This window comes from Martes martes (genome assembly GCF_963455335.1).
Source record: "Martes martes genome assembly, chromosome: 14".
In the NCBI taxonomy this organism is placed as follows: Eukaryota; Metazoa; Chordata; class Mammalia; order Carnivora; family Mustelidae; genus Martes; species Martes martes.
The window spans coordinates 40945539-40967612 of NC_137902.1; the positions used below are offsets into that span (position 1 = coordinate 40945539).

The 22074-nt window shown below is 39.1% G+C and overlaps 1 protein-coding gene across 2 annotated transcripts in view; it reads right to left on the reverse strand.

Moving 5' to 3' along the window:
- Positions 1-20325, reverse strand: part of MAPK8 (mitogen-activated protein kinase 8) — a 100885-nt gene extending 80560 nt beyond the window's left edge. Inside the window, exon 1 of one of the 2 annotated variants that reach the window (XM_080822885.1) lies at positions 20175-20325. The gene's annotated coding sequence lies outside the window, so the exon portion shown is untranslated. The remainder of the gene's footprint in view (positions 1-20174) is intronic. The other variant, XM_080822884.1, reaches the window with a different exon arrangement.
- Between the last annotated feature and the right edge of the window lie 1749 nt (positions 20326-22074).

The window sequence follows — 22074 nt, forward strand, 5'->3', positions numbered from 1 at the left end:
TGTCAGAGCTGGAATTCAGGATAGTGAATATAAAGTTACTAGCTGGGCTTGGAAAAAAAACATTAAAGACACTAGAGAATCTCAGTGCAAAAATAAAATCTAATCAGGCCGAAATAAAAAATATTTTAACTGAGATGTGGTCTAAAATGAATGCTCTAACATCTAGGGTAAATGAGGCAGAAGAGTTGACACAAAACAAGATGAGAGGAAGGAAGCTAAGGAAAAGAGAGAAAAACAAATGGATCATGAGAGGAGGCTATGAGAAATCAGTGACACCATAAAGCAAGACAGTATTAGAATTATTAGGGTGCTAGAGGAAGAAGAAAGAGAGAGGAGCAGAAGGTATATTTGAGCAAATCATAGCTGAGAACTTTCCTAATATGGCAAAGAAAACAGACATTCAAGTCCAGCAGGCAGAGAGTGCACCCCCCACCCAAAATCAGTAAAACTAGATCAACACACTAGCATACAATAGTGAAGCCTGCAAATTTCAGAGATAAAGAGAAAATCCTGAAAGCAGCTCAAGATAAGAAGTCCTTAACCTACAGGGGTAGGAACATATCACTGGCAAGCAGACCTATCCAGAGACCTGGCAGGCCAGAAAAGGCTGACATGATATATTCAGGGTACTAAATGAGAAAACATGCAGCCAAGAATATCCAGCCAGGCTGTCATTCAGAATGGAAGGAGAGATAAAGGGTATCCAGGACAAACAGAAACTAAAAGAATTTGTGATCACTAAACCAGCCTGCAAGAAACATTAAAGGGAATCCTGTAAGCAAAGGGAGCCCAAAAGTAACAGACCAGAAAGAAAGAGGCAATCTACAAAAACAGGGACTTTAGAGGTAATACAATGGCACTAAATTCATATCTTTCAATAGTTACTTGAATGTAAATGGGCTAAATGCTCCAATCAAAACACACAGGGTATCAGATTGGATAAAAAAAAGCAAGACACATCCATATATGCCGTTTACAAGAGACTCATTTGAGACCTAAAGTCACCTCTAGATTTAAGAAGAACACAGACAGCAACCTCTTTGACCTCAGCTGCAGTAACTTCTTGTTAAACATACCTCCAAAGGCAAGGGAAACAAAAGCAAAAATGGACTGTTAAGGACTTGACATCAAGTTAAAAAGCTTTCACACAGCAAAGGAAACAGTCAACAAAACTAAAAGGCAATCTACAGAATGGGAGAAGATATTTGCAAATGACATATCAGATAAAGGGCTAGTATCCAAGATCTATAAAGAACTTATCAAACTCAATACACCAAAAACAAATAATCCAGTCAAGAAATGGGCAGAGGACATGAACGGACATTTCTCCAAAGAAGACATTCAAACGACCAACAGACACATGGAAAAAATGCTCCACATCACTGGGCATCAGGGAAATACAACAAAACCATAAGGAGATATTACCTCACACCAGTCAGAATGGCTAAAATTAACAAGAGAGGAAACAACAAATGGTGAAGATGGGGAGAAAGGGGAATCCTCTTCCACCGTTGGTGGGAATGCAAGCTGGTACAGCCACTCCGGAAAACAGTATGGAGGTTCCTCAATAAGTTAAAAATAGAGCTACCCTATGACCCAGAAATTGCACTACTACTTATCCAAAGATACAAATGTACTGATCCGAAAGGGCACCTGCACCCCAATGTTCATAGCAGCAATGTCCACAACAGACAAACTCTGGAAAGAGCCCAGATGTCCACCACCAGATGAATGGGTAAAGATGCTAGAAATACACAATGGAATATTACTCAGCCATCAGAAAGAATGAAATATTACCACTTACACTGACATGGGTGCTGGAGAGTATTATGCTGAGTGAAGTAAGTCAATCAGAGAAAGGCAATTATCATATGGTTTCACTCATATATGGAATATAAGAAACAGCAGAGGACCATAGGTGAAGGAACGGAAAACTGAATGGGAAGTCATCAGAAAGGGGAACAAACCATGAGAGACTCTTAATTATAGAAAACAAACTGAGGGTTGCTGGAGGGGAGGTGGGGGGGGGGAATGGGGTAACTGGGTAATGCACATTAACGAGGGCATGTGATGTGATGAACACTGGGTATTATATGCAACTGATGAATTACTTAACACCACATCTGAAACTAGTGATGGCAAATGGAATTTTAATTTAAAAAAAAAAAAAAGGAATAGTGACTGGAATGATTATAAAAACACTTAAAAAACCCCGCAAATTTCTGTCATACTGAAAGAGAGAGAAGAGAGAAATAAAGTTGTTTGCCACCATCGGAGATGACTGCTAACTAATTTTCAGAGCAGACATCACGTTCAGAGTTTCAGAATTCAGTTTTCAGAGTTAAAAAGTTGATTTATCAAAAGAAAATAAGCATTTACCTCACCTTTTTAGGAAAAACTGTAGTTCAATCCTACGTGACAAGGGAAAGGTCTTTTTAATGGTCGATAGTTGGCTAATAGATCCTGAAGGATGACAGGGTTAGAAAAGAACATTCCATGAGCTCAAATGAAATAACTGGTTTAGACAAGGCTCATCAATAAAGGCTAAGAAACATTAGGCAAAGGCTGCTGGGAAACAGAATATTGTCAGGGAACCAAATCATTGCCTCACTGATCAGGTGCTAATTACAAAGAAGGAGGGGGGAAAAATCCCATCTTTATAATGGATAGATCTAATGAATACCACCTAACCAAATGGCTATAATTTGGGCAGACAACCTGGTGTTACATGTCTTGAGTTATGAATGAATATAATGTACACAGGAGCATCTAAGCCAAAAACCTAAATATAATCCAGCCTCTAGATCAAACTTCCTATTTTTTAGGAAACACAGTAGCTGCAGATACAAGTTAAATACCACAAGGAAACAATCATACAAATCCAGAACGTGGAAAGTTCTGCCAGACAACTGGTCTTATCTTAAGAAGGCAATATTGGGGGGCACCTGGGTGGCTCAGTGAGTTAAAACCTCTGCCTTCGGCTCGGGTCATGATCCCTGGGATCAAGCCCCACATTGGGCTCTCTGCTCAGCAGGGAGCCTGCTTCCCCCCCCCCGCCCCGCCTCTCTGCCTACTTGTGATCTCTGTCTGTCAAATAAATAAATAAAATCTTAAAAAAAAAAAAAAAGAAAAAAGAAGGCAATACTGGTGGGGGGGGGAGGGGAATGGAGGTAGGGAGACTTGTAGTACAGCAGCCTCCCCTTATCTTTCCACAGGCAGATGAAGCTCCTTCTGATCTACCATCAGCCTATCAATACTAGCCTAATGCTATTCACAATACCTATGTCATTCATCTCACTTCCTCTCATCACTTAAGCATTTTATTACCTCACATCATCACAAGAAAGGTAGAAGTACAGTACAATAAGATATTTATAGACCACATTCACATAGCTTTTATATAATTACGATCATCTTATATCCTTATTAATCTCTTATTCTGCCTAATTTAGAAATTAAACTCTATTATAAACATACATATATTGAAAAAAAAGAACAGGGTTTGGTACCTGCAGTTTCAGGCATCCACTGGGAGTCCTGGAACATATATTCCGCAGATGGGGAGGCATATTAAGTGTCTAAAGCAATAACAAATACTATGCATGAACTCTGATTGAACCCTAGTTTGAGAAAACCATCTGCAAATGGACAACTGAAGAAAACCGAATATAGACTAAAACTTATAGCTTCTTTTTAAAAGAATGACATCTGTAGGAAAATGTGTTTAATTTTTGGAGATCCACTGCAGCATTTAGGGGTCAAATGCATGCACAAGAAGTCTCTATTAAGAGAAACGTAAACAAATACTACAAAATGTTAACAACCATATCCAAATGGTAGTCTGGGGTGCTCACTGTACGATTCTTTAAATATGCATGTTTGAACATTTTTTTTAAAGATTTTATTTGAGAGGGAGAGAGAGAAATGGAGCACATGCATCAACGGGGGGGGGGGGGGGCAGAGGGACAAGCCACTGAGTAGGGAGCCCAACACAGGGCTTGATCTTGGACCCTGAGATCATGGACCTGAGCCAAAGACAGATGCTTAACCAACTGAGCCACCCAGGCACCCCTGAATATTCTTAAAGTAGTTTGGGGGTGGTGAGGGGGAATGGGGGGAAAAAAAAGGCTGCCCGAATGAACTGTAAAGCACCAAAATATAGTAATAGCAGATTCTACAGACAAATTTAACAAACTTTCAGATTTTAAACTAGCATCGTATAACACATACACTGCATAAACATTAGGAAGGTGGAGCATGAAGGAGGGAATCAGTTTAAGAAACACTTCCCACCTTCCGAAAGTTTAAAATATCAACCAAAACACTGCTGATAAAATCACCTCAGACAGGACACCTCCAATATCTCTCATTTTTTCAGAAGAAAGGTGACTACAAAAGAGATATCATTTTCACTGTTCAATTACAATAGTTGAAGAGTAACAGAGAATTTTATAACTTAGAAATTTCAGTAATACAGGACATGAGTTGGAGGCTCAAGAATATAAATGAACTCAAGAAGAGCGTAAGTTAACTAAAATTAAAAGCTATATGATTTCCTATATCTTATATTAATAATGGATTTCACAGAAGTTCGTTCTTCTTAATCCCTTAATAGAGGCTGTGCTGTAGATACATACTGCTACAAAGCATAACCATTGGCCCCAAAGTCAAACCCTCCTTAATGACTTAGAACAAATTAAAATTAAATTTGTGGAACAAATTTAAAAATTTTACTTAAGATAACGGAATAGATACTTCCCTGTGCCTGTTCCACTATAGCTGAGATTCTACAGCCGCATAACTATGACAATCTCATGCTGATAGATGTCAGCTCTTTTTACACATAACTGTCCTCTGATAGTCCTAATAGACATGAAAATGTTACCTTAGCTTTATCTCTCCCGAACTTTGCAAAAATATCGTTCTCTCTGCCATTTGCTTCCTCCCTTTTCTAATCCTAAGTCTGTTTCCCCCCCCCTTTTTTTTAAAGATTTTATTTATTTATTTGACAGAGAGAGATCACAGTAGACAGGGAGGCAGAGGGAGAGAGAGGGAAGCAGGCTCCCTGCTGAGCAGAGAGCGCGATGCGGGACTCGATCCCAGGACCCTGAGATCATGACCTGAGCCGAAGGCAGCGGCTTAACCCACTGAGCCACCCAGGCACCCTGTTTTTGCCTTTTCTAATAATTGCTATAATATATATAATATGGCTACATAATTCATAATACATATATAATAACACTAGTACCCAAAATCTCACCTTGAGAAAAACTAAAACTACATATACTGGAAACCTTATGAGATAGACCTTCATCAAGCTAACAAATTACTTTGGTGAACCAGGTAATTCAGACCAATCTCCTACTGAGAACAAGAAAAACTGGATACCTCCCCCCCACCCCGCAAAATCAGAAAAACAGAAACCCCCACACCTCTTTGAAGGTATCAGAATGCTAACAATGCAGTAAAAAAGGTAAGGAGGCTAAGATTTGAGACAGTAAGGAAATTCTCAGAGGTGGGCCAAGCATCTGGGGCTATTTTTCCTAGGTTACATCTGTCAATTCCATAAGGTAACTGAGAAGCTGAGCTAAACTTCTCACAGATCTACAAGGCTGGAGGAGTTAAATATGGGAGGTAAGGGCCCATGCAATATGGGAGTAGAGAAATGGGGGGTGGGGGGGACTTATAACACCCCTGGTTTTATGTTAGGACCCCAAAGAATCATATCCTAAAAGTAAACAAAACATAAAATAGACCAGCCCTTGCAAAGTGTGGAGCCCATCTTTGAAACATTTTAGTCTCTGACTGGATTAAGATGATATAGGATAGTTCACTGTCCTATCTGGTTCCACTAGATAACCTCCTACTGAGAGCAAACACAACTCTTTCATGGAAGGAGGTAATATCATCCCTAAACCTCAAACTATCCCTAGGTTTTTGCATATGTAATGCCTTAATAAGAAACATCCAGGTAGAAAAGACGAAGACAACATGATGAAAAATTGAGTAATACAAAAGCCTACAGGAAAATATCTACAAAGGATCAAAATAATAAAGTTACCCTATACAGACATGCTTAACATTTTCAAAAGATTTTTTTTTTTTAACTGAGAAGGTACCTGAGTGGCTCAGTTGGTTAAAGGTCTGCCTTTGGTTCAGGTCATGATCTCAGGGGCCTGGGATCCAGCCCCGGAGTTAGGCACCCTGCTCAGCTGGCAGTGTGCTTCCCCTCCCCTTACCTTCCACACACACACATCCCCCCCCCACCCCCCCACCGCCTGGCTCCTTCTCGCTCTCTTTCTCTCTCTCAAATAAATAAAAATTTTAAAAAGACAAAAAACAACAACAGAGTCATGAAAAACCAGTCCAGGACAAAAGTCTGCTAACTTTGAAATTTCAAACCATACCTCATTTCCTATTCCTTAAGATTCATCTCTGATTAAAAATTCCCACAGCTGTTCTAAACCTTCCTTATTCAGGTCCACACACACCCCAAAAGAGTATCTACTAAAGAAAAATGTATCATTCAGTATAAGGAATTCTACACAAAAAGGCCCTTTAACCTGCCTTATTGGTCCAGTCCTTGAGAGGGAATATAGTCCATTCATTTGCCATAAGAGCATGAACTGTTATAGAGAACCAACACAGCTCAAATTGGAGATTTCCAAGCATTTTACATTATAACCCATTATAGACAACCTCTGGGTCTATCTGTATATAAGCACACTCAACTTCATTGAAACACAAATTTCAGAAAAACCATTCTTAGCTAAAATAATCAAGACCAGGTGGCTGATATAATGACTGACATATTATAGATTAATAGAATAGAACTGATAGTCCAGGAAAAAAAATTTTTTTAAAACAAGGATGATAAGACAGTTCGGTAAGAAAGCAGAGCATTTGCAACAAATAGTGCTAGGACAATTGCATGTCCATATGCCAAAGAATGGAGTCAAATCCCTTCTGCACACCATACACAAAAAATTTTACTCAAAACAGATCACAGGACTAAATGTAAGAGCTCAAACTATAAAATTTTTAGAAGAAAACACAAGAGTTATCTTCATAACCTTGAGCTGGGTGATGGTTTCATACATAAAACACCAAAAGCACAAGCAACAACAAAAGAAACAGAAACTGGATTTCATTAAAACTACATCTTTTGTGCTTGAAACAATACTATGAAGAAACTGAAAACAGGAGAAAATATCTGCAAATCACATGTCTGATGAAGGAATTGTATCTACACTACCTAAAAATCCCAGCTTAATAATAAAAAGGTAACCCAACTTAAAAACAGGCATAGAATCTAAATAAACATTTCTCCCAAGATAGACAAATGACCAATAAGCATATGTAAAGATGATCAACATCATTAGCCATGAGAGAAGTGTAAATCAAAAACACAATGAAATACCACTTCCCATCCATTAGGAAGGCTATATCAAAAGACAGTCACAGGCATTGACAAGATGCAGAGAAACTGAAACCTTTGTACCTTGCTGGTGGTAATGTAAAATGGTGCAGCCACCTTGAAAAGCCAGTATGGCAGTTCCTCAAAATGTTAAATATAGAATTATCCATACAACCAGCAATTCCAATCCAATGTGGTTATATATCCAAAGGAACCGAAAACCTGTCACACAGAAATCTGTACATGAATGTCTGGGACAGCATGACTTAGAGCCAGCTAAATGCCCACCAACTGAAGAGTGGATAAATAAAATGTGGTGCCCCTGTAGAATAGAGTATTACTAGGCCATAAAAAGGAATGAAGTACTGATACATGCTACAAGATGAACCCTGAAAACATTATGCTAAGTAAAATAAACCAGCCACAAGACCATATGCTACATGATTATATTTACATACAATGCCTAAAATAAATCTACAGAGACAAAAAGTAGAAGATAAGTGGTTGCTTGGCGCTGGGGAAAAGTGGGGGGTTGCACAGGAATGGGGAGAGTGACTGCTAATAAGTATGGAATTTTTAGAGTGACAACTATGTTCTAAAAGTAGGCTGTGGTAATGGGAGCACTACTCGATGAGAACACACAAAAAATAACTTGATTTCAAATAGGTGAACTGTAAGGTATGTGGCTTAAATCTCAACAAAGCTGTTAAAAAATTCTTAGTCCCTTACTTTATTACTTGTGATATTTTACTGTGATACATACTTGTGATATTACACGGTGATACTCTGTTTCATTTCATTTAAAAATACATTAGTAGTAACCTCCTGAATTCATCACTGGCTATTTGAAAAACACTGCCGGAGTCGTCCAACAGTAGAACGGATGCCCACTTCTATTATCAGTACTAACCCCATCACACCTCACATCCCAGAAAAAGCCCAACTCTTCCTGGTCATCTTCCCCAAGTTCTTACTGCCATGGTATTGAGTACATTCTCCACTTTACCCAATCTTTCAATCCTCCTAGGCCCTTCACTGGCCTTCTGAAATTCCTAATCTGTGATAGCCAAATTTAGCTGATTATACTACCTTTACCATTCTTTATTATCATCTACCCTCCTTCCAATTCTTCCCCACTGACCGAGGATGTTGTCAAATAGTTAGTTCACAGTGAAGTATCCTTATTTCCTTACCACTTGCTTGTCTTCACCACTGACTGACCCCTTTGACAGCTCAGCCTCTCTTATTCACTGGCCTCCTCATTTCCACAGACTTTTCATTCAATTCCACCTTAGCAGCCCACTCCCAAAGTCCATCCTGGGTTATTATCATTGCTAGAAACTACCATACCTGTTAAATCTCTATTTCAAGCATCCCACTCTGACCAACACATTCAAGCCTTCTAGAGCATTACTTTATCCCATCCCACTCACCTCTAACAATTCTAACAATTCCCAATACACTCCCTTACTACCCACGCTGACTCCACCACCTTTCTTAACCAGTTAAGATTTTATGATTAATTCCACTCCTGAAAGCACTCCTAAAAAACAAAACAAAACAAAAACCACACACACACACACACACACACACACACACACCCCTCATTTCCCTTGTCCCTCCCCTTTTCCTTATTTTATACTGACCTAGTTTTATGTATCACTTTGGCAGGGTGACGGTCCTACCATTCAATCAAACACAGATCTAAGTGTTGCTATGAAGATATTCTGCAGATGTGGCTAACATCCACACTCATTTGACTTTAAGTAAAGGAGACAGTCCTCAATAATGTGGGTGCTTCTCATTCAATCAGCTGAAATATCTTTTTTTTTTCAGCTGAAATATCTTAAGAGTAAAATTGAGGTCTCCCTGAGGAAGAGGAAATTCAAGTCTGCAGCATCAGCGCCTGCCCTACAGATTTCCAACTTGCCAGCCCCTATAACTGTATAAGCAAATGCCCTGTACTCTCTTAGTGTATACATACATACATACATACATACATACCTGTTACTGACGCTGTTCTCTGAGAACTCTGATACACCTAGCAAAACCTCACCCCAGAAGTTGATATGCCTGTGTTTGTATTTAACCAGTTAAATAATGCTGTGGTGGGGGATGGATGGAGAATCACTTTAAGTTCAAGATTTCAAACCTTGGAAGAATAATCAACACTTCTTGGCAAACTGCTTCAAACTTCCCACACTCCCTCCCCCACCCCCCATCCCCCACCCCCCACCCACCCATGCCCATACCAATCTCCTACTTCACTGAGAAAACAGAAACTAGGACAAAAAAATGAATGCCAGAAAGATAAGCCTTCTTCTTCCAGCCACCAAACTTCCTTGCAGGGAAGGGCACATCATTTTTCTGCATTCCCTCCCATTTGACAGACAACCTCTCTCTAACAACAGCCAATCTCTTTACCCATGCTCTCCATTTCCCCCTTCCCTGAGTATTCTCCTTTTCATCGCTAAGCCCTACATTTCCCTTTATATACCATCTCTGTTTCACTTCATGGCTAATCTTTAAAAAGTTGTCTACATATACCTTACCTGCATTTGTTCATTTCTCATTCACTCAAAAAAATCTTTACTCAGTGTCTTTTAAGTGACTTCAATTTGCTTTCTTTCTCTTCATTTTAATAAAATTCATCAACATCACAATTACCCAGTAATCTCTCTCTGCCTGCTTCCTCATCCATAAAATAGGAATAACAGTAAGCAGAGACTATCTCACAGAGCTGCTATGTTATGTTTAAACACTAACACAGGTAAATTCCCAAAATAGTGCATGAGAAATGGTAAGTACTAAATACCTATCAGCTATTACATTATTAGAATATTCTGGATTCTTGTTTTCCCTTGGTTTTGATTTTTTATTTCTAGCTTATTCAACAGTGTGTGTGTCCTGGAGGAGTAAACCACCTCCGAATTTTGTGGGGGAGAAGTGGCAAGATACAAAATAAACTATGAAATATCCATTAAACAATTAGATCCCTACTGAATTTCAGCCAAGTATCTTCATCCACAACATAGCTACCCCAAACACAACAGTCAAATCAAAGTCACTCCCTCAACTCCCTCCCCTACCTTCATGCTTTCTAGACTTGCAGACTTTTGCCAGTATCATTTTTCTAAGCCTAAATCCTTCCTGTCCACACTTATTCGCTGCTCACTTTTAAAGGGTCAAGCTATATAGAAGTTATATAATCTATTATATAGAAGAATCTATATAATAGATTGTTTTCTATGTGCATAGCACCCAGAGGCAATTTCCAGCAGACTAAGTTACACTACTGGAAATTGCCTCTGGGTGCCACGCACATAGAAAACAATCTATTTGTATTATCAAATAACAGACAAAAAAGTTAATTACCAACTCTGCATTCACTGTCATATAATCACTACCTTGTCTTTTTGACATTTAAAAAACCACAATTCAAGTTTTCTTATATTAATATTGAAAAACTTTACATTGCTGTAGTTACTCTCATAATCCCTCAATTTCAATTACTATTCATATCCTTTAAATATGCAGCAAGTACAATTATTTTGATCCTCATTGTATACATTGTGGAGGAAAACTGTTTTAAAAATCATTGCTACCAATGCAATAAAAGAAAAAACTAGGGGTATAAAAGTTGGGAGAGGGGAGATAAAAAATTGGAGGAAGTAAAAAAAGGATGTATGATTTATACTTGAAAATAAAAAATTTGGGGTGCCTGGGTGGCTCAGTCAGTTGAGTGCCTCTGGCTCAGGTCATGATCCCAGCATCCTGGGACAGAGCTCCATCTTTGGCTACTGGCTCAGCAGGGAGCCTGTTTCTCCCTTCCCACACTGCCTGTGCTCTCTGTCACGATCTGTCTCTCTCAGATAAATAAAATCTTAAAAAAGAAAAAAAAGAAAGAAAGAAAAACTCAACTACAGAATTATTACAAATAGTAACAGAATTTCTAAAAAGGAAATTATTTAATATAATTAGTCAATAAGCAAAAAAATCAGCTTTCTGATATATAACCAGGTAGATTAAATGGAAGAAAAGATGCCATTTCTAATAGCAAAAGAAAGAAAGAATAGCGCAAAACCTAAAAATGCTATTAGGAATCCAAAAAGGGACTTGAAAAAAATGAAAAGATTAAGTTTTCCCATATTCTTGGATAAAAAGAACACCATAAAACTGCCAATAAAAAAAAAAAATCCTAAACACAAACTAAATGTATGTGATAGAGGTTAATCAAGGTGGGAAAGGTGGTGGAAAGAAGGACATATTAACTTGAAAAGGGCATGAGTAAATTTTCTGGGTGATGGTAATGGTCTATATTTTGATCTGGGTATTGCACAATATACAGGCAAAATTCATTAGGCTGTGCATCTTACTATATGCAAACTTTACCTCCATAAAATAATTAATTAAGTCATCCCAACAGAAATGGAGACTAGACTAAATGGACTGACTGTAAAATTTCATATAAAATAAACAAGATGCAAAGCACCTGGGTGGCTCTGTTGGTTAAGCATCTGCCTTCAACTCAAGTTAAGATCTTGGGGTCCTGTGATCAAGTCCCATGTCTGGATCCCTGCTTATGCTTGACGGAACATGCGCATGCGCGCGCTCGCTCGCTCTCTCTCTCTCTCTCTCAAATAAATTCTTAAAAAAGTAAAAATGAAAAATAAACAAGATGAAAGCCAGAAGAAATTCTGGAAAAGAAATGATACGTAATTAGTCCTAAGAGAAAATACAATATAAAAACATAACGGTTTGATTCCCAAGTAGGCAGACAGATCAGTGGACCAGAAAGGGTCCCAAATACACTTAGCAATCCAGTAAATTATTAAGGCAGCATTTCAAATCTCTAAGACAAAAATGGATTATTTAATAAATGATGTTGGGACAACTGGATGGTCATGCGGTGACAAAAATAAAGTTGAACCTATACATAATAGCTTACCCCAGAATAAACTCCAAATAGGTAAAAAAAAAAATTAAAAATACCAAAGGGCAGAGAGAGATGAACAAAAAAACCATAAAAGTACTAGAAAGATAACATTTGATAATTGCTGGATAACGCTGAGTCAGGAAAAGACTTTCAAACAATGACATATAATTTAGAAGATTGGTAAGCACTTTAACTGCTGGGGAAAAAAATTCAGCGTGATAAAACCACCATAAACAAACTACAAAGTAAAGAACAAATTAAGAAAAATACTTCCAAAAAATAGCATACAGCTATTTTCCCTAATATAAAAATAAATTCCCTAATATAAAAATAGATTCTACAAATCCGAGAAGTAACAAAAGTGACATAAAAATAGGCAAGAATACGGACAGTTCACAATGAAGAAAATATAAATAGCCCTTAAAAGACAAACGATGTTTAATGTTACTCATAATAGCAGGGCTGATGGAATTTAAGTTGGAACAGTTTCTTCAAATGTTATTTTGGCAATATCTATCAAACTTAGAAAGCACATACATTCTAGGAATTCCACTTCTGGATATGTATACTACACGTTTCTATACAAGTGTTAAAAAAATGTATATATAAGGAATCCACTGTATCATATCTTTTCATAGCAAAAGGCTGAAAACCATCTAAATGTACATCAAAAAGGGGGTACTTAAATCAATATTATACCTGTATAATGGTGTTACGGACTGAACTTGTATGTCCCCTTTGGGAATTCTGGAGGTAATTAGGACTACAGGAACTCATGAAGATGGAACCCCATGATGGGATTAGTGTCATAAAAAGAAGAAGAGAGAGCAGATACTCCCTCTCTCCATGTGAGGACACAGTGAGGGGACATGTCAAGCCAGGAAGCGTCCTCACAGGAACCAAATCTCTGAGCACCTTGATCTTGCACTTTCCAGCCTCCAAAACTGGAATGTTTATTGTTTAAACCACCCAGTCTATGGTATTTTGCTATAGCAGCCCAAGCTGACTAAGACAAATAGTCTTAGTGAAATGTGTTAAAAAAAAAAAAAAAAAAAAAGAATAAGCATGACATTTATGTCCTGATATGACTAACAGGAAACCATCCTAAGCTATACTGTTAAGTTAAAAATAAAAGCTAAAAGATACTGTGCATAGTATGTAACAACTTAAATGAAAAAGGTGAAGGCAGAGAACATACATTATACATACAAGACATGCAATCCATCACTGGTCATTCTAAAATCTTTAAAGTTCAGAAAATATATTTCCTTGTAAGTTTAGTACAAACCTATTTGGTGTCAAAATCTGACAATAATTTCCATAAGGCTTTTTAATTTTTATCTTTATCATACTATTTATGCTTTTGTTGCAGAAATATTAATGTATTTAATTAGAAGATGCTACAACATTCCCCTCCAAATAGGGATTTTGAATAATGCAGTAAATGCACTATATAACCTTTCCACAGCACCCCCCCCCCAAACAAAACTTAATTCTGAAACACAACTGGATCAAGGGTTTTGGACAAGGTATTATGTATCTCTATTTACTTACACATACATAAACTGTCTTTGAAGGGATTCACAGGAAACTTAACAGTGTTTCCATGTGGAGGAACTGTGTGGCTGTGCAGAATGGGAAGGAGACTATACTGTACATCTTTTTAAATCTTTGAAATTCTGAATCAAGTAAATACATTACCTAAGATGTAAATAAAATTACTAAAACTTTTTAATTCTCAGCTACATGCTTTGGTTTTCGTTTGACTAGAAAGTAACCCTTTCTTGAGTCACAGAGAAATCTGTGATGGCTTTCCTTTATTTCATTTTTGGTTGACCCATATGGCAGCTGAGAGTTAGAGAGTCATCCTCTAAGGACCAAGTCAGGGAAGGGTGAGTATCCATCTCTCCTAACAGTTTTTAGCTGATGTTTTGAAGCTTCATGCCAACCAAAGGTTTTTCTTTTCTAGTGACCCCAAAAATGTTTTTTTCTAGTGACCCCAAAAATATGTTGGGGGGATTTGGGACCCTCAGCAACAGGAAGCACTGAAGCCCATACTTCTCAATATTAGAAAAACTTAAGAAACGCTCCTACCATAAATCTAGCTGTAAGTCATCAAAGCTTCAATACAGGAGTTTGAGGACTCTGATTAGTATTTGAGTAGCATCTTTTCTATCTGCTTTTCATATACTTCCTTTAATACTTTATTGTGTTCCAAAATGGATTTGAAGATAAAAGGTTTATCTTTTTTTAGCATACAGATTTTGACTTATCTGTACCACACTCTCAACTTTAACCAGAAATTAGGAAAGAAGACATCTTCCTTTTGCGGTTTATCTAGTGAGTATATTTTAAAAGGCAGTGTGACAGATGCAGGGTTTTGAAGTCCCCAAATGCTCTAACATCCAGCACTCAGGTTTCAAGATTAAAGAAATTCCAAATGAAATGCCTATCAATATCTGATTTCTTGCATTAGGACATAAATGCACTTACATTTGTCCTTATTTCCCATCAGGTTATACTCATGAAAAGTAGAGACTAATTTCTACTTCCTGTTGCCCCCACATCACTTAATGAACACCACCTATGTAAAACCAGCGTCATTTCTTAGTTCCTGTCCTCAAGGAGTGATGTGCCAATATAACCACAGAAACACTACACAGAAAACTCAGAAAAACAGGAAAAATATTTCCAGATACTACTTATAAATAACTTCCCTCATTTTTCTAGAGGCCTCTAGAAAATGCTTAATGAACTGTTGTGGTTACCCAGTCTCTGACAAGTTTGCAATCTTCACAAAGTCACAAATTCCAGTAAGACTAAAGATGGAAAATCATTCCATTTTCTTCAAATACAGAAACAGGATACAGCTACTCCCAGCTCCTAGACTACCATTCTTTTAGAAATCTGTCAAAATCAACCTAGGAAAGCTTAGACAATTCTCCACAGTGGGAAAGGTAAACATGGCAAAATAACTTTGTATCAGAGAATGTGGCAAGTAATTTTCTTTTAATATATGCTTTTAAATTAAATTCAAAGCAGAGAGGATTACTGGTCCAAATGTTAAATCATTCCAGTCAATTCAGATTAGATGAGACAATCCAATTTTAAATAAACCCCCAAAGATGCAGAGGGAAATAACTGGCATTTTCTGGAGAACTCAGATGTATACATGAAATTTGTTTTTAATTTACCAGGCATTTTCCATTTGTTCCAAGTTAAAAATAATAAGTGATAGTAACAGCTAAAATTTCCTGAATACTTACATCTAGGGGTCCACATACTGTATTAGTGCCAAGCACTTTACATGCAATGCCTTACTTAAACCTTACAGCCCTATGAGATTATGTGCTATTATTATTCTCAGATGACAAATAATAAAACAGGTCCAAAGACAGTATATAACCTGAACTAACCAACCCGGCCATATAGTTAGTTAGATCTGGATCATGAATTTGAACTCAGAGCTGACCTTAAAACTTATGGTAACAACCACTATTACATTTGGGCTCCTTAACTTCCCAAAGGACTGGCAGATTTTAACCAAAACTGACATACTTCCAAAGGGTAACAGGAGACAGACATATACGTGTACCATATTAGCTGTATCTCTGATATAACGCGCCACCTTGAAGAAGAATGGCAGCTAATAAGTGTTCTAAAAGATCTTATACACATACATATTCACAGGTAATTTAAAAAATGGATTTCAATGAAATTTAGCCTGCCCAGATATTTGGGGGCAGGCTTTTGTTTGTTTGGGGGAAGCTCTCTCATAAATCTTTTAAGAGAATATAAATTCACCATTTAGATATGACTTTATTCCAATCCTTGATCAGAAGCTTCTTAAGGCAACTCTTGATTTTCACATCTTCCACCAACTCTCTGAGAGTAAAGAGTCTCATTAGTAAAGAATGGTGCTGTGGAATGAATAAAATCTATCATTCAAAAAACTCAAGCTTACAGTGAAATTTTCATTTGTCTTATAAGAATGGATTACAGAAAAAAGGAGAAAAAAAAAAGAATGGATTACAGAAAATACTTAATTTTTTCTGCTTCTGAAAATTACAAAAGCCTAAGTTTCATTGTTGTTCTTGACACAAGATTCTGATTATCACCCAAAAACTTATACATATCCCAGTATGTTTTCTGAAGAAAAACCTATCCCAAGAACATTTCTATAAAAAATAGTTCCAACAGCCTCACCTTACAGTTCTAAATTGAAAAAGGTTAAGCAACTTTTCTATGGCTCAGAAACTTGTTGATGACAAAGTCTAGAAGACAGAACTGAAAAGTGAACCTAGGTCTGATTACTGGACAGGTCTAGTTTCACCTATTGCCCTGATAGGACAGCTCTTCTTTGAGTACTCCTGTCTCTTTTTAGGTAATAAAGTCTGTTGACTCAGAACTCATTTCTGAAATCAAAGTTCAAGTTAATCTGCATTAGAGTAAGAAAACTAATTTTCTAAATGTTCATGTAAAGAGCTCATGACTAAGACAATAAGCATCACAGCTCTGAAATAGGCAAATGATTCATTTCTAGAACTATGTGGCTATAATGACTTCCTTGCACTACATGAATCCAAAAGACTTATTCGCCATACCACTGATTTGACTAGAGACCTCTATAGAGCTGCCATCTTAATGTCAATATTATTTCATACTTCTACATGTGCCACACAGTAGCTGGACTATCTAGATGATTCGAGTATGTCCAAACTCAAGTCACAGACAAAGCAGACTAACTTGAATCAGACTTTTATTCAATAACTTCCTCGACTGTCTCTAGCATAGTTTGTGACTGACTGGTCACTTAAATTACTTCAAGTTGCTTCACTGAGCACTGAGTATCTTCACAAGGTCATTTCCATAACATTAGGCATTGAGTTAAAATTCTAACCTCATTAATTTGGGTAGAATTTATTATTAAATTAACTCCCTCTCCAAGTGGCCTTTCTCCGAGGACCTAAAGGAGTACAGGGATATAGTTTCCCACTCTGCCAGGACAAAAAGACAGCCCATTTCAAACTTATTAATGGAATATACTCACCGAAAGAATCAGTGCTATCTCTTCCTTTAAACATAATTTAGAGTGGAAAGGGGAATAACTGCTCATGGGTAGAGTTTTTCTTGGGTGATGAAAATGTTCTGGAATTAGATAGTAACGATCAATGTAGAACTTTGTGAATATATTAAAAACCACTGATGCACACTCTAAAAGAGTAAATTTTATGATATGTGAATTATATCTCAATAAAGCTGTTATGTTTTTTTAAACCAAAAGAAATTAAAAAACAAAACAAGACAAAAAACTGGTTTAACATGTAGCCTGACAGTGAGCTACTGCCAAAGGATCTGTATTAGTAACCCTTCCTGAAATGACATACTGTAACTAGGTAAAGTACTAAAACTTTGATATCTCAAGATTTTCATTCCTTACCTTAATAAAGTACCATTTCCTTTTTACTTGTATTCTGTATCAGGCAATAATGAGCTCACCTCAAATTCTCTCATATCCAAAACAAATGCTAAAATTTATTAAGTAATGAGTGGAAAAAAGATAGAACTTGGATAAATAAGTATTTTTTGGGTTTTTAGGCACATATGCTTCACCAATAGCAGAATATTAAATTAAGTTAGGCCCAAATGCTTCACCAAGGTAAAATTTTAAATTAAACATTTCTAAAAATGCAATTAGAAATTAAATACCTCTAATAAAACTTTTTATGTAGGTTATTTCCTATAGTCTAGCTTTTCCACTTATAAATGTCATCAGAAACTTTTCAAGCAATGTTCGAAAAAACACAAACTCAGGCATTTTAGACCCCTATTGTAATGACATTACACACCTGTGTGTGATACACAGACTTTTAGACAAGGTTTTGTTGTAAGATAATGAATTAGATAATGTTGTAAGATAATGAAATAGAAGTGATGGGAAAAAAAAGATAAGAAAATATTCACGGGGCGCCTGGGTGGTTCAGTCAGTTAAGCGTCTGCCTTCTGCTCAGGTCATGACCATAGATCTGTCAGGCTCCCTGTTCAGTGCAGAGCCTGCTTCTCCCTCTCCCTCTGCTCCTCCCTGCCCCCCACCTATAAGCTGTCTCTCTCAAATAAATAAAATCTTTAAAAATAAATGAATAAATAAAATATTCAAGAGCCCCTACTGTGGTACCAGATAATACATATGAACCAATCATTTAGACATCCGAAAGTGACAGTCTGCAAGAGGCTTTACAGAGAACTGCAAAGACTGGATTTAAGCCTGGATTTTAAACATCATTAATTGTAAAGAGCTTTTCATCAATCTGACTCTTTTTGAACACTTACTCTATTTCAGGATAGGTATCAGAGACAGATCCAAGACAGGCCTGTCCTCAAGGAAGTCCCACTTTGATTGCTTGCTTTTGTCAGGCACAGCACTAAACATGTTCACGGACAGCATATGACCACCTAGGTTTAACCCACAGCAGGGTAATCTGAGATAAACATTACCAATGACTATAAGACTGTAAGGCTATTAAAACTTAAAAGTTAAATTTGTAAATAAAGAAAGCCATTGTACATTTAGACCAATCTCCTAATTCTACTTCCCAATACACTGTTAAGTTCCAGATTGTACTAAAACGAAAACAAAACAGTAAAATGACCCAGAGTACAACTATACCTTTTTTAACACACACCACTTACATAACTGTCTCATTTAAAGGGACATTTATTATAGTTTCGTCAAAGCATCCTCTTCCATTAAAAGATACTTCTCTTTACCTTCAAACTCTCCATCTAAATACAGTACTGAACAGTTACTGAATGAATGAATGAAATAAACAGATGTTCTAATTGCCAAAGATATTTGCTGAATGCTTATCTCAAAACACAATGGACTGACAGACCAGAATTCTATTGAAAAGACTACTGAATTTCAGAGGTAAAAATAGTAACCACTGAACATTGATACTGTGCAGTCAACATGTTATTAAGTTCACAGTAAACATCTGACGGCGAACTCTCAGAAATTAAAATGAAAAGCGTTCATCACAATACTCTAAAATGGACTTGGTTCTACCATCTAAGGATTGGGAACACAAGTGCAAGACAAAGAGAGGAGAGGGTGGGGTGAAAAAGTCAAAAGGTCACCACGGAGTGACCCTCAACAGAAAAGCCCGATGACCACTAAAGCTCGCTCACAGCTTGATGGACACCTTCTGCGCCAAGTCGAGGGCCCAGGCTCCCCCTCGCAGCCCAAAGCTGAAGGCCACCCCAGCCTTTTTCGGCGCCGCTGCCTGCGTTCGCCCAGAACCTTAGCACAAAGAAACCACCGAGAAACAAAACACAGACCCCGTGGGCGCCAGTGGGCGTCCGGACCCGGCGACCGGAGGAGCGCTCTCGGCTCCCCATTACCGGGAGAGGCAGCCAGGGCGCGGCGGGCCGCTCAGGCGCCTCCGTCCGGACCTTCCCCGAAGTGTTTCAGAACTTGCCACCCACCCTCCGCTCCATTTTCCCCTCTGGACGAGGATGCGAGACCCCCGTGAGAAGGGCGCGCGAGGACAGACGGGTGGAGCTGGGCGGCGGGCCGGGGGCTGACGGACCGGGAGCACCAGGGTCCCGCAGCCCCACGCCCCCTGACCGGCCCCCGCCTCCCGGGCCGCTATTGTTCCCGCGCCGCCCCCGCCGCCGCGCGCCCCCCGCCGCTGCGCGCTCCCGCCCCCACTCCCGGGAGCGGGTCGAGGCTGAGGAGAAGGCGGCGGCGGCGGCGGCACAATAACATAAACACGGCGGGGCCGCCGGCCGCCCCCGCCCTGCGACGCCCGCCGCACTCACCCCACAACGCAGAGAACGGCGACAGGAAAGCCCGCCGGCGGGACTGGCGCCGTTCGGGCGGTCGCCACGGCCGTTACCCAGGGCTGCTCGCTGCTCCCCGCTTCTGGCCGCGTCGTCCGGCCTCCGCCGCTCCGCTGAGTAACAGGGACGCGGGCCGTCACCACGCACGCCCGCCCACGTCATCGCGCAGGGCCCCGCCCCCGCGCCTCGGAAATGGTCCGCGGGGCGGGGCAGCCCCGGGGCCCGGATTGCGGGGGCGGGGCCCGCAGTCCGGGGGCGGGGCTACTCTAGGGGCCGGGAGGACTGGCGGAGGTCGCCTGGAGGCGGAGCTGCTGGGAGAGTTTCTGATAGCCAAGTGTGAGGGGCGTGTCAGGGAGCCGCGCGGGGCGGGGCCCTGCTCCCGCACGTGGCGGCGTGTGGCTAGAACTCCAAGCTTCTGCCCGGGGGCATTCCACTAGTGGGAGCCAAAGCCTCAGGGGCTCCTCGCCTCAGGGTTTGAAAGTGAGGTGCACTTAGGCCAGACCCTCCCCACCCCCTCTCCCGGGGAGCAGGCACCCAGGTCTGAGCACACACCGGAAAGACAAAATGCTCCTTACCTTGACCGACAGCATATTACGTTCTGAGGACACCTGTCCAGAGCCCAGCAACCTACAGCAAGTAATTTTTCTTTTCAGCCACCTGGAAAAAGCAGTCTCCTCTTTTCCCAAAATCCACCTCATGCCAGATTGAATGTATTGCCTTATTTATCTCTGAGCCCCACAAAGCATGTTTTTATTATAGAAGTGACAAATTGGCATGCCCTTAAATATCCAATAATGGGTGTCTAAATTACATGCATCCATGCAATAGAATATGTCTTAGCAATTTAAATGTCATGTGTTCAAGGAATTCTTTTTTTTTTTTTAAGATTTTATTTATTTATTTGACAGAGAGAGATCACAAGTAGGCAGAGAGGCAGGCGGGGGTGGGGTTGGGGGGAGGTAGCAGGCTCCCTGCTGAGCAGAGAGCCCAATGTGGGTCTCCATCCCAGGACCCTGAGATCATGACCTGAGCGGAAGGCAGATGCTTAACCCACTGAGCCACCCAGGTGACCCAAGGAATTCTTAACAATACAGGAAAATGCTCACAGTATATCATTAAGAGAAAGAAGCAGGTCTGTATATAATGATCCTACCTACATATTATGTATACATGGAAAAAAAAAAACTGAAAAGAAGTTTGCCAAATTATTTTAACAGTACTTCATCATTGGACTCTGGAATGAAAGGCGAATTGGTTCTCTTTTATATTTGGGAATTTTTTCCCCATGGTTTCCAAATGAAACAATTATGTTCATAATCAGAAAAAAGTACATTACTTTAATAATGAATACATAAATATTTGTTGAATAAATGAGTAAATTCAGGTACACTATCTCCCCATGTCCTGTTGGGCTGGCCTGTTCCCAGTGATTCTGAAATGAAATATATATATGAGCAATCTTTTATACATTCTCTCCCCATTTCCTTGCTCCCTCTCAGGCTTCTTTATTTCCTTCCTTCCTTTATTTCTCCAATAAATATCTATTTCATGCCCACTCTGTGCCAGGCACTGTGCTAGCCCTGGTAACACAATGGAGCTTACAGATGTAATCAACATAATGGGGAATTAACAATGGTAAAGAAACGCAAAATGATTACTGCATTATAATGCAAACTGATATGGAAACAAAATATCTTGAAACTTACTGATAAAGTTAGTAAAGCTAGGAAAGTCTTCCTGGAGGAACTGCCTTTTAAGCTAAGAATAGATTTAACTAGGCAGAAAATGTTTCAGATGGAGGTAACTTGGTGTGCAAGGGTCCTGTGACGAGAAGGAGCAGAGTGAGTTGGAGAAATTGAGGAAAGGTCAGCACTGCTGA